General features: G+C 34.0%; 1 protein-coding gene across 1 annotated transcript in view; it reads left to right on the top strand.

Moving 5' to 3' along the window:
- LOC129739098 (death-associated protein kinase related-like) overlaps window positions 1–14,835 on the top strand; it is a 383,120-nt gene that overhangs the window by 226,312 nt on the left and 141,973 nt on the right. The gene's annotated exons all lie outside the window — the stretch shown is intronic.

Raw genomic sequence — 14,835 nt, 5'->3', positions numbered from 1 at the left:
CCACCTTAAGGAAACGCTTATTTAACCATAGAGAACAGCTATAATATATGAATTACATCATTGTTTCGTGTTCAGACACTCAAATAGACAATTGCCTTATTGGGTGAAACTTGAAAAAGTAGATAAAACGTTCAAAAATGCATTTTAAAATTTTTTGGCGAAAGCTGAAAACCAGTCACTGTAGGGGCATAATGAGAATCTCCCTGGGGCAGTATAAGCACCATTTTTCGGAGCAAGATGAGCGTTCTCTGCCGGGGAATCTAGCAGCGAATTCGACTCGATGAAGTCAACTCAATAAAAGAGCTACAGCTCGACTTGTTTCATCTGACGATTTGGCCTATTGGTAAGGTGTCGGAGAGGTAATCAGTAGACTTGAGTTCGATTCCGGGTTAAGGTGATTTTTTTTTTCATTTATCATTCATTCTCGATGCATTTTGCACTAAACGGTGAGACAAAAATTCATCAAACAAAGCAGTAACAAAATAATCTAGGTCTTTTTGTGAAATTCAAATAATTAACACATGCTCATACATTATGTTTCTGGTGTTTTGTTTGACGGATGATGCTACTAGCCTTATAACAAATATATTAAAACCAATATACCTCACTGTCAGCCTTCTCCATACATCTCATCAAGGACACGTATGTCAGCACCACCTACTGACGAAAGTTCCTACTAAAGTCACTGACAGTACCACCATCACTGCCCTAAGCGACAACAGCACCACCTACAAGTCAGATATCCGCCAGAAGTAGTTCAGATCGTCGAAGTTTATACGTGATAGTTGGAACTTTCTCCACATGATGTCGTGCTTGATGTGTCGCCTTGTTTTTTTTAAAGAGTGAGGTATATTAGTTTTATACTATATTTGCTTATAATGAAACAATCAAAAAATCAATCATGAATGGTATTTAAAAAAAAACCCCTCGAACAGAAATCGAACCCGAGTCAACTGATTACCTCTATGACACCTTACCAATAGGCCAAATTGACAGATGAACCAAGTCAAGCTGTAGCTCTATTATTCAGTTGACTTCATCGAGTTGAATTGGCTGCTATACGGCTGTTATACGGCAGAAAACGCTCATCTTGCCCTGATCAAAAGAGCTCTATTCGCCCCAGGTCAACAAATTTAAGTAAAAACGCGTTTTAATATTGATTAAAGTGAAAAATCAAAAATTTTATGATGGTGAAAATTGAGAAACAATGTGTAAATCATGTTGCAGTGCGTACATTTCAGATCAAGATGATTTAAAGGTCATAACAGCTTATTTGGTGGTGCTCAAAAATTATAATATTTTCGTCACTTGAGAACCTAGCTGATTTTTATTTAATATTTCTGTAAAGATGAAAATGATGTTTCTTTTTTTGGTGAAAAATTAATACTATAGGTAGTACCAAACACATCCTTATGAAAATTTGTTTAAGAAAATACGTACTTTTGTAGAAAAAAGGAGTGCTTATTATGCCCTGTGTGCTCGTTATGCCCTTATCTCCCCTACCTCGCTGATAAAGCCAACTCAACCAGGTTACGGTCTTTTTTTGAAAACAGCTGAGAACTAATCCCAAGATTCTGGTTGATTTATCTTAGATGTCGAAGCTTTTTCAAAGAAATTTAAGATCGAATCAAGTATGCATATGCAACAGGGAAGAACTAGTCATATTAAAATTTTATCAACAAGGGAAAATGACAAGACAACTGAATTCTCGAAGTGCCAATACAGAAAATCTTCAGTTTTCATGATACCGTACGACGAATTTTCCATATATGAATTTATTGAATTCCTAATTTCATTCGTTTCATCATGACTTATATATTTCTCAAAAGCGGGGAAATTTCTCAGTTTTAATTTCATGGAAAAATTCGTGAAAACTCGGGAATTTCTAAAAAAAAAGTCGGGTTTGTGCGCATAGCGCATAATTTTGGTGCTCTGGAGTGTTCTAGTTGCATGTCTAGAATATTTTATGCTTATCATGTATGTAATAATTAAACGTCTTGGAAAAATTTCTCGAACATAACCTTTTTCTTAGTTCACGGTTAATGTGCAATGAATTTGAAACCTTAGACCAAGCCCACCCAATGGTTGCTAAACCACAAATCGAGTACATTCAGCAACATATCTATCAACCCATCATCGCACCAGCAGTCGCTGACTTGATTCGAGAAATAGCATTCGAGCAGTAAGTTGTTACAGGATGCGTTTATGTAGCAACCCGGTAGCAACGCAGCCGGTCGTCGCCATCAGAAAATAAACAAACATAAATACCAACCTGGATGGTAACAATGGGTGCGAAAATCAGTAAGACCAAGCCCACCGGGAGTTGCTATTTCGGTCGGTATTTTAGATGGTTTAATTGGTTGCGTTTTTATCTATTTAGACCAAGCCCACCGGGCGTTGCTATTTCGGTCGGTATTTTTGATGGTTTGATTGGTTGCGTTTTTATCTATTTACTGATTTTCGCACCCATTGTTGCCATCCAGGTTGGTATTTGTGTTTGTTTATTTTCTGAAGGCGACGACCGGCTGCGTTGCTACCGGGTTGCTATGTAAACGCATCTTGTAACAACCCACTGCTCGAATGCTAATTCTCGAATCAAGTTAGCGACTGTTGGTGCGATGATGACTTGATAGATATGTTGCTGAATGTACTCGATTCGAGGTTTAGCAACCATTGGTGGGCTTGGTCTTACAATTTACAATTTAGCATCCAGAACTTAGGCTCTAAAAACACATCAGTATTATAGACAAGTATCCTAAAAACAAAATCAGAATGCTTACTAAGTATAAGATTAAACGCAATCAGTAATTTGAGGTAAGCATAAGAAACTAAAATTAAAATTCGAATCCTCAAATCAAATTCAAAATTAATTTCTGATCTATGGATCATTAATTCTATTCCAAATTTATCGTTCATGATTATTATGTCAAATTCCATAAAACAGAACGCAATAGTCTTATTCAACATGAGTACAGGAAAAATAAACTCATTTTCAATCGGAACTTAAACCTGAAATTTTCAAAGTATCACAATTCTAAATTTTGCCTCGTGAAATGTCACGAATATCACCGTAATCTGAGAGTCTTCTCGCACTTTTACGTTAAATTAAAAAAAATATATATATTTTCTTTTTGGCAGGGCCGGATTAAGCCATCGGGGGGCCCGGGGCAATTTTTCTCGGGGGGCCCTATAATTTGATTTTTTTTCAAACGCTACACGGAAAATACAAAACCTTTTGAACGTGTAAAAAACTGGAGATGAGTTCAGTATACTATCTTCAAATAGAGAAAAAAGTTACTGGAATCTTCAAATAAAAACTGTTAATCAATTACGTAAAAGCATTGCGGAAGAGTATAGAAATTATTTAGAAATAAAAACTCTGATGAATGCTGCAAAATGTAAAATTTAATTCTCATTTTTTTTAAACCATTATCACCCTTAACTAAAATTATGAACGGATGGATATTCTACATGATTTTCATATCATCATTGATCGTTTGGTTTGTGCTTATTTGATAAATATTTACCTAGTGACAATTAAGAAGGATCATAAAGATTTGAAACATAGAAAACAAAATTTAAAAAAAAATTAACAAAATAATTGAATCCACATTCCATAGTGATAAAGATATAAGAGTTTAAGAATTCAAAACTTAAAATCACGTCATATTCAGAATCAAAATTCAGTGTCTCAAATCTAAATCATAATTTCAAATCAAGTTTTGAGAAATAAAGTATGAATTAAATTTAAAAAAAGAGATACAAAGTTACAATCAGAGCAAAAACAGAAATTGCACCAAATGTGAATTTCAATTCTATGTCTTTAAACACCAAAAAAATCTTTTCATGAGATGTTTTTGAATATGATTTACATCAGATAAATTTTTTTTATCAAATTGTTATTCTAAATGTGACGAAAGTTTCAATCGATGCCCTAAAAGCCATCGGTATTAGTGCAAAAATGATCGGTTGAAAAAAAAATTGAGAATAAAGATTAAGTTTTTAAAACACAGAATCAGTTTTCATTGAAAAAATCAGATAAGGAATCTAAACGAGTTTAGTACCTTAAAAAAAGATCCTGAAGTTTCAAATTCAGAAAAATTATTAAACTGAACTCCAGTAACTGAAGAAATAACACAAGACTTGAAAATTCCAATGAATCTGGAAAAAGATAAGATTAAGATCATAGAGATCTTCATATTAAAAAAATCACTCAATGATAGTAGCAACTCAACTATCAGATCGTTTTTATGATAATTTGAGAATGATCATTTGGAAAATGATATGCTGAAATCAGGATATTCACTTCAGTAGATGATAAAATTTTGGTTAAATCAGTTAAAAATGTTCCAATACCAATTTCAAGTCTAAGACAGAAATTGGGATGGAAACTCAATAAAAAAAACCCTGTACTGTCGATTGGTTCAATTTAAGCAACTACAGTTTTTTTTAAAGATTTTACTTTCAAAAATAGGGAGGGAAAAGGGTTATTTATAAACCAATGAAAATTCCAATAATTATGATTGAAAGGTAAAAAGTTATTATAATACGCAGTATTATCCCGGATACTGCCCGGGTAAAATTTTGAAATGTTTATCATAAAGCGAAATTGGCTGCTATTTTAGTGTAGTAAACCATAACTTGGAAACTTAACGTTTCAACAATCATTATTGTTGTGCATGACGTTTGAATGTAATGAAAATGAGGAGATGTTTTTCCTTTATTTTACCTGTTCTGTACAGAATATCTTATTTGATATGTTTCGATAAAAAAATAAAATTTGAGGTGTTTTGCCTCATATTCTTCTTATTTTTTTTTCGAATTCGGCTTTGTTCAGAAGCATTCTCAGCTCGCAAAATGTGGGAGAGCTCCTTCACTGCTTACTCTAGGGGGCCCCTTAACTTTTTTAAGACAAAAACTTATCTAGATTTTATTTCACGGGGGCCCTTTAGTTTTTATATAGGGTGATTTGCCAATTGTTGAACAGCTAAGCACATGATTTTGGTTTTTATGCTGTATTTTAGTCATTTCAATCGAATTCACTTGATTTTTTTTGTCGATTGCGCTCATACAGGATTGGTCAACAAGATCCAAAAGTTCAAGTCATCGAAAAAAGTGACATAAAAATTTTAAAAATCATTTAAAACAGCTTGTTTGTGCCTAATAGTTGCACAGGCAAAATTTATATCGTGCCTAATGTTGTCCGATTTTTTCCAATGGTTGAACATTTAAAAAACTTCTTAAGGCTCAGCCATTATATATTCAAAGTGGCTGATATTTGTTAAGGAAGCTATTATGATAACTTTTAATTCATATGAAATCCAATTTGAAGGCGGCCCCTTTTGAGGGGGGGTCTTTCATATAAACAATTCAATGCACAATGGGAAAATTCGGACCTTAAATCGAAAAAAATCACAAAGCTGCCGGTTTGAAAGTCTGGAATATCATTTATCACACGTGAAATTTCCTCAGAAACTTTAATCTGCCGCTTAATTTAACCGGAGTCATCTGAGTGTTATTTGACCTTATTTGCCCAGTACTGAGCTTTTTCTATATATGTCCTACCAACATAAAATTTTATTACATTGAAATCCCATAGAAGTAACTGAAAGGAATATAAAACTTTTTTGACGTGCCGATTTACAGGTGAAAGGATAAACAGACCCATTCTATTTTGCCCCCCTTTACCCCTATAAAGAAAGTGGGATTTTATGAAATAAATGCTTTAGGACTCACTTGGAAGTCGATCGATTTTTACATAATGAATATCAATTTAAAGCTTAAAAATGGACTCAATCACGCCCAAAATTTCAGATCGTTCGTCTGATTTATTGATTTTTTTTTTCAAAAAGTAAATTTATTTTGAATATTTTTAATAACTTGTAATAAATGTTAAGAAACAATTATTTCACATTGCAACCCTTCCAAACAATTTTCTGGCTGAAAAACTGTTTTGATCAAATTAAGTTTCAAGAAGTATTGACTCTTTATTTTTCTGTTGACATGAAATACAGTTTTTTTGAATTTCTCGTCTCAAAACTTGAGAAACAGGATTTTAAGAACAAACTTTAGATACTTTGTTGAGTGAATGGTCAGGATAAAAGATTTCAAAATAAATCTGATAAAAAAGTACTCCCTCAAAGCCAAAGCAGTTTAAGTGACTTCAACACTTTTGGGACATAGCAAGTAGTTCGACTTTTTAATACATACATATGTTTTTCAACGAAATTAATTATTTCAAAATTTAAATTTTAATATTTGAAAATAGAAAAATAATTTCATGGAAATATGAAGTGTTTTTGAACAAATGTTGAATTATTGAAAATCAACATTCAGTGCACAAAATATGAAAATTCTGAGTGGAAACAGTTAATTTGAGAACAAAAATTACTAAAATTAATAGTTAAACGTAAATATCCACTTATTTAGCAAAAAAAAGTCATATTAAAAGACAATTCGAGTTTTTTCACTTGCATGATCAATAAACGTGTTAAATTTCGTATGGAATTCTGTATGCAAAATTTTTGCAAAAAATATTTGCAAATAAAATCTTTCAGAAAATTCAAATAAGCTTGGAAGGAAGTTTGTCTTTGATAAAATATTGATTTTACTTATTCTTCAGGTTCATTTTTTGCCAACATGAGCAGAGTATTTCACGAAAAACAGTTATAACCATTTCAAAATAAAAATTAAAAGTTTTGTAAAATTGCAGGTTTTGCTTGCTGGAGCTTTCAATAATTTCATGACATGGTTTTACGAAGGTTTTAAAACCAACAAACTCATTGGCTATGAAAAGCAGTTAATTGCGATTTTCATTTCCATCCTACAGTTGAACAGCTTACAAATTAGCAAACAAAATCACTGAAATTAAAATTTTTATTTTGAATTTTTTGTATGACAGCGAAAATCATTACTGAAATACAAGTAAGGATATGATTTTGTTCAAATGAAATGTATGCAAGTATCAAAAAATATTTCAAAAATAAAAAAAACAAAGTTTTTGAATTTATAGTACATCTCTGGTGGTTTTTGAATGAAAATTTTCATTTCCCGTACAATTCGAAACACGTTGCGCTAAATCAGGACTAATTTTTCAAAACAAAAATATTGCTTTTTTTGGCAGTTAAAACAAGCAAACAAAGTTTTTGGAGGTATACAATTTAATAAATTTGAAATTTCCATACAAATCTTGCAGTGGACTTATGTACAACAATAGGACAGAAGGGGATTGAGCGGACCAATTGTTGCACGATCCGATATTTTCTCTAGTAATGTATGGATCGTATTTTTTTTTCCAAAATCATGGTGTTGAAATTGTCCAACAAACGTTTCGTAAAGAACCCCGATACGAAAAATGCTTTGTTCTGACGCAAAACCTTATTTGCCGTAGAAGGAACCTTAAGGTTTTGTTTAACAATTAGCACGAAAATCGTGCGAAAAAAACATGACAAATTAAAACAGTGGTTATATGCATATTTACAGCAAAAAATATCGTAAAACGCCTCAATTCATCAGTAAACATCCCAATTAACATGATTCAGTATTATTTTCGGGAAAAAGTTTAAAAACAGCTGAAATATCGACCATTTAAGTCATGCTGTGCAACAATGGGTAAGGGGACAACGATTGGCAAATCACCCTATCAAGTTTTCATTCAGATATTCTAGTTTTGGTTTCTTTTCATGAATTTGTAGTAGTATGATTTTGATTATACTACTAGTATGATTAATGTTAAATCTTTTTTCCCTCGGGGGGGGCTCTGAGCCGGGGGGCCCGGGGCAATTGCCCCTTTTGCCCCCCCTTTAATCCGGCCTTGCTTTTTGGTAAAAAAGCCCGATAAACATTATTATTTGTATATTTTTAATCCGAAAAATAATAAAATCCCAACCGGGAAAATCGGGAATTTGAAAATGAAAACTCGCTGGCCACCCTGTTTAACGAATGTTTCAGCGCATTTTTGGCACTGAGTTTGCGCCGAACGGCATTGTAATTTTGCAAACTCTTTTTGGGGTGTACTTAATCTCGAAATTTTATGCAGTAAAAACTCATATCGGTCATCAAAATTTAAAATTCAAATTTTTCAATTTCCTTTCCTCTAAGGTAATTTTTTAGGGTGAAAAAATTGAAAATACAAGCCCTTTAAGGAATTGCTCAATTAGGTCAAATTTTGGATCAATCTTCAAAATGTATATGGTTCGTTTTCGAAGCCGGACATGACCCTTTTCGCTGCCACTCTACTGTACAGTAGACTGAGTCGATTTTGGAATGTTTTTGAATTTCTCAAACCCTAGGCCCTTAAATGCTTCGTTTTGGTACATAACTCATTACTGTTTTTTTTTGTAAATTTTTAAAGTTACGTTTACATGAGTAAATTTGAACTTTTATGATTGCATGGAAAAGTTAATGTTTTGTTCTGAAAGATCAACAATCAAATTCAACTGACAATCAATTCAACTGACATCACTGTTGTTGGCGCCTCGCGAATTATTGCTTGAAAAGTAGTCAGGAATAACTTGCAAAAAATCATCGATGAGTTTTGAACCAAAACGAAGCTTTTTAGACCTCAGGGTTTGAGAAATTTAAAAATGTCCAAAATCGACTCAGTCTACAGTGTAGGGAGCATGCGCTATTATGCCCCCATCTAAGCGAATTGCCAATTTTCAATGTTTTCCATGAACATTTCGAGCAAAAAAGTAGTGAAGTCATTGAAGAAAAGAGCTTTCTTCAAAAGCAAAAAAAAAAAAATCATTTCTTAAATTCACTCAACTGCTTGAAAAGCTTAGTTGTCAAAAGCCATCAAAACCTTTACAAAACTGTGTTGCGAATTCGCGCCGTTGTGTATTCAACATGAGCCAAACACACGAGAAAACAGCCGAAGACTGAAAACACAGTTATACTAAAAGACTTTTGAACTGGAAAGAAAAATTGCATTTTGAAAACAAAATTTAAATAAAAATCAATGTTGATTTATTTGGACTGAATTATTCCTGAGAAGTGGTTTTCACACTTTTTGTTCGCTTCCAACGAAAATTGGTCGTTTTGAAAAGTAATGCTATTTTCACCGCAAGTGCCGTGATAAAACTTAAAAAGTATATTTTTGTGAATTCAGTATGATTTTTTTTAACATAACATGATACTTTAGAATCTAAACTTTAGATTCTTTTCTATCGATGTATCATAAAATATTGGCTCATTCATTTTTCTTCAATAAGTGACACCTTATTGAAAGTGTTTTAAAAGATATATCGAAATTTAAAAAAAACTAAATTGTAAAGTTTTCACAAATCAGGGGCATTTAATGAAAAAAAAAATCATACTTGCCAAGGCAAAGCACAGCATTTAAAATATATTGGTAGTATTTAGAAGCCTTAAAATGTTACAGTTTCTTGACAACACGAGTGGCGCGTATTTGCCACATGGGGCGTTATTTGAACTATCCCCTTACCGTAAACATTATCTACATTAGGTCAGCTTTGTAGAGAATTTTGTTGGGGAACATGCTCTAAAGATTATTATGCCCCACCTAAGCGAATCGCTGATTTTTTATCACATGTGGTCGATTCCAGCCGGTTGCATAAGCTGGGATGCCATGCTTTTTAATTGGAATAGTTTTTTTGTTGGTTATAATCTTTATTTTTATTTTTAAATGCTATAAATCTGTTCCCTAACTCAATAATTTGTTTGGAAGATTAGGAAACTACATATTTTCTTCATTTATATTAAAACTCTACATAGCTACCTAAGAATTTGAACTACGTTTTTTAGGTTGTCGCTACAAGTAGAATGAAAGCATAGCTCGAATGCTATAAATAAAATCATGAACCTTTTTTCTGCAAAAATGACAAAACACTTTCGGTAATTCAAAGATATTAAATTTGTTAAATTTGGCAAAGTGGATCCTGAAAATTTTAATGCTGAATTTAGGTGTTTCCCAGCTTGCAGTCCTTGCGGAACTAAATGTGTTAATATTTATAACTAGCTGATTTTACCCGGCCTTGCTCGGGTTCACAAAAGATATTAATCGAAATGAGTCGTTTGATTTTTAGAAATGTTGGAAGCTTTATATTCATCATTTTAAGAAATTGGGCCCATGTTTGGCCACGTAAGTTTTGTAAGTGTTTTAAAAGTTTTTATTGAGATTATCCACTGTGTTTATCGATTTCGTTTTTTTAGAAGAAGCTTATAGTTTTAAGGATTATGAATTGAATTTCAAAATAATTTCCTTCTTCTCTATCGATCACAAAAAACTTCACAAAAAACTTTAATCTCTTTTGGAGACTATCCCACTTTTCAAGATGGATGATCTCCCTGTACAATGGTGTATTTAAGTTTTATTTGATTAAATATTTCTAAAAACATTTCCGAACCTTGTTGAACCATGTTTAAGACTCTTTTGGCATGTTTTAAATTGTATGTGTGCTTTTTTCGCTTTTTTAATTCAACACTGTTTTTCTTAAATGTTGAAAGTTGCACTAAATGTTTCTTGGAGTTATCGAAAAGAAATCATCTCTGAACCGAAATAACCTTTTAAATGTTATGGAAATGTATAAGTAAAAAGTATAAGTAAATTGGCCAATGAAATAGAATTGTATAAAACTTAAAACCTCAGATTGTATTATCTAATCAATTTTCTAATCCCCCATTTAGATTCCCCGGCGGCTATCAAAGCATTGAAATTGCAGCCATCAACATATAACTCTGAATCTTATGATTTTTTCTTTCTCTATAAGTAATCCTAAAAATTTTAAAATGGTTGGTTAAAAGCTGGAGTTTATGAAAATCGGTTCATTAGTTTTTCAGCATTCAGTCCAAATAGTTATTCAGCTGAAGAAGCCAATTCACTGTTGACTGTTCAGTTCACTGTATATCCTTGTAAACTCTCAAAGCCCCCCAGCGGGGCGGTAGGCAGCACATTGAAAATCACTACAATTTTAGTCAATATATTCTTTAAAGGATAGTTGTATCTTTCAATACAAAATGTAGGCTCATTATTGCATCCAAATATCTCGTACCGGTACCACGTGTTTTGAACAGTAGAAGGAAAAAACACCCGCCAAAATTTTACCTTTCCAATCTTTAACGCTCAGCAAGCTTTGATTTGCTATCCAGTACACGTGAACTCTGGATGGTCGTTTCTAATGCCCAGCCCATGGTGATGGTGAAAACAACACCGCCAAAGGAAACGAAAATCGGCCGACCAAATGGGTGCCATGACTTTTGGTTTGTGTGAATAAAACCGAAAGTTGTATGGGAGGGTCCCTTCTCTTAGGTGGGAGGAGCTCATAACTATTACTAAAACCTTACCCTGGTTCAACTACATCTCTGTACCAAATTTCAGGCTGATCGGTTCAGCGGTGTGGATTTGTATAAGGTGCATACAAACAAACAAACATATATAGTCCAACTCATCTTTATATATTAGATAATCAAATATGTGACTATTCAGATTTTGATAACTTTGTTTCTAGTTTCTTGTAATGTCCAGGAGATTTGAGATGTTTTTTCTGGCAAGCTTATTTAGTCATTGAGATTTTTTGAAGAATTTTTAGCTCGGGCATTTCAATGTTTGCGATTCTTTGTTCTTGATTGCAAAAACTTTGCAACAACGTTTTTAACAGATTTAAAAGTACATTACTGTGGGAAATACAATTTCATAACTTGCGTGTCTCTAATCTTCTGAATACGAGCGAGACTTATCAACATATTTCAGTGCTAAGTGTGGTCATAAATACCTTTTGCTCATCCTGTAAAACTTGCATTAATCTAAGATAGAAATATTATAATCAAATTCGTACAAGTCATGATAATACATTCTTCAGAAAGATGTTTTAAATTGAAAACTTTCATTCACAATCAACGTTAACGTTTCACACTGAGATTCAAAAAGGAAAACCCTCACTCGATAAAACCTCAATCTAAATAATGAGTTTCGCTACCTTGCTTAAGACAGAAATAAAATAAACAAATTCATATCATTAACCTGATTAAACTGAACTTTTAACAGTATGTTCTCTATAAACATATTTTAAAAATGTATAATTGGCCTTTAACATTCATCAGGTATAACTGACAGTGTTTTAAAAAGTTGTGGTATGTTCAGCTTTTTCTGAACTGGAAAACTTGTTACATTGTTTTATTGTTCAAGAGTTTGTTCAAATATTATTCCATGGCATCTCTGCCCTCAAAAAAGTAGTTTTTCTGCTTGTGACTCTCAGGTTGAGAAGGTTTCGACATTCAAGATAAGAACCCTTTGAGATGCTTACGATGAGATTACCTAACATCACACTGAGATTCAAAAAGGGAAAATCCCATTCAAAATAATCTCAAGCTCACGAGATGTCGCATCCTTGTTTTAAAGATCTTCAATCTTATGTTACATAAGAAAAATAATAAAATAAAATAAAATAGAATTATTAAAACCTCGGAGGCTCAATTTGTTCCTTTGTGAAAAAATAACACGACATTAGGTAACACGTTTCAAGATCACATACAGATTTGAAGGTTCGTTGCAACTAATAACCAATTTTAGCCAGCAGCTATTTTTTTTTGTTATTTTCATAGAAATTTGAGTCACTTTTGATTTTCGGGTTTATTTTAAGCACCTCTTCTAGGAAAAAAACAAGTAAAATATTTCTAGTTACAGACGAAAGTGAAACCCCGAAAAAATGAGTAACATATTTTGTAATTTCATAATACCTTCCGTTGAAAGTCAAGAAACAGATGCTTAACGAGACGGATAAATCATGAATTTCTCTTCATGATTCATGCATAAGTAAACAAACGAAGTTCACGCCATCAGCCCCCCCAAACAACGACCCTCGACCGCACATCGAAATGGCCATGACCGTAGACCGCGCATCGGTCATCTCCGCATTCGGTGGCAACTCACTCACTCATCGTAAACTACTCATCATCGAATGGAACCCTCGACGACGTGAATAAATTAACAGAAAATTCACACCTCCTATCGACCGTGTCGTTTACTTTGTTTCGTTCCCTGATGAAATTCTTTCTTGAGCGCACCTGACTTGCTGTAGTCAGTAGCTCAAAAGCGCGGGTTGGTCTTGTTCTTAAACTTTCTCGGGTGTATTTATGTTGTCGGTACATATTTCCCTCAGCTGTAATTGACCGGGAGTTAAACAAAATGTTCCACAGTGACAGGTCTCTGTCGGTCCGGAAGAGTATTTTTTCACGGTTAGTTTCACCTGTTGTTGTTGAAACGGTGAGGTGTGAATCGAAATGGTACCGGTTGGTTGAACCCCGTTTTGGCAATGAATTTTTGAGTTATTACTCAAAAAATCTATTTTAAAATTTGATTTTTATTTGACTGTCAGGCACAGCTCTTCCTGATTATACTTATTTAAATTTTAAATAACACTGACACGAAACTAAAATCCTAGCAATGACGCATGAGTTTCAACCAACGCAACCCGGGAAACACTTGTAACGAGAAAGCAACGAACGCCTGCGCCTCGACGAATCAACTCTTGTGCGGGCACTAGAAGTTTCCCATGATACCGAAGTTCCAGCCAGCCCAGTAGCACAACACTTTTACTCTTGACACTTTGTATCCAAACACCTATCCCGGGGGATTCAAGCGGCCAACAACAAGCTGAGCGGTGGCACCGATGAAAGCAGACTTCAAATCTCCTACCGGGGACCGGTCGGTGCGGAGACTTGAATTAAACCACAAACGTCATCGGCGGAGGAAATAATAATAATGTTGCATTATGCAAATTATCTGCCCTCGCACCTCGTGGCTGCAGCTTGTTTTGGGACGTCTTAGCTTAGCCCGTCTCGGGGAAGTTCGAACTCCCTTTGCCCGGCTGGCTGGAGCAACAAGTGTGTATGTGCCTTGGTGTGTGGGCAACTGCTTCAGCTTTATAATTTGTACTGCAACTGCACATTGTGTATACTTAGAGGTACCAATCGCTTCTGCGGTGGTCGTCGAACGAACGGAGATTGCGGTTTCGTTGCATTATTCTCTTCCTGCGCTCGCTGGATCGGATCCCGGTAGAAGACATTTGCATTAGATATGTCGACACCAACAGAACAATGCGTCATCTGACATAACTGCTCTTACCGGGGTGTCTGGCTCGATGACTGACTTTGACCGTTAGAATCAGCAGTAAAAATCATGATTGAGGAGAAGCTCCCTCGTTGACTCAATTGAGGAAACCGAACGTTATGAGCGTCTTTACGGGCCGGACAGCTCATTATTGTGTCTAGATTGGATAGACACAAAAAATTGACGCAAGCATACACAGCAAAAAAAGTTTTGCGATATTACATCAAAAACGTGCACATAACTTGAGTCGCAAAAGGACTCTAATATTAAATTATTTTGATGTAGGTTGTGAACTACATCTAAACGATGTAAAACAAATTACATCAAAAGACAGTAGACAAATTCGAGCACGATGATAGTTTAGAGCTTCTAATGTACCTGAATGTTTTGATAATTTCTTAATTCTATATAAACTTGGTAATTGTTCCCGTTTTTTTACTTGGAAGTCAAATTCAAGACTCCGATCTTAGATATGGATCTGCAAAAATATGAGGATCAGGAAATTGAATGAGATATAAACTGATCAATTATATTTAAAATGTTGGCAGGTAATTTATTTGAAAACATCAACATCCATTATATCCTTATTTTTAGAGAGAACTGCTGTCCTGGGTTATCCTGATACTCTCTGAGCGGTTTCACTAAACCTTTTAGAAGAAAGGCTCCCGTGTCACACAAATCCAGCAGAACCTTAGCCGGAATTATGAAAATTCTGTCAATATATTGCACTTGAATTTCTGATATCAGTTTAAACTTCCTTCCCTTTC

The sequence above is a fragment of the Uranotaenia lowii genome, chromosome 1 (assembly GCF_029784155.1).
Source record: "Uranotaenia lowii strain MFRU-FL chromosome 1, ASM2978415v1, whole genome shotgun sequence".
NCBI classification, from domain to species: Eukaryota; Metazoa; Arthropoda; class Insecta; order Diptera; family Culicidae; genus Uranotaenia; species Uranotaenia lowii.
This window is presented reverse-complemented; position numbering and strand designations above follow the sequence as displayed.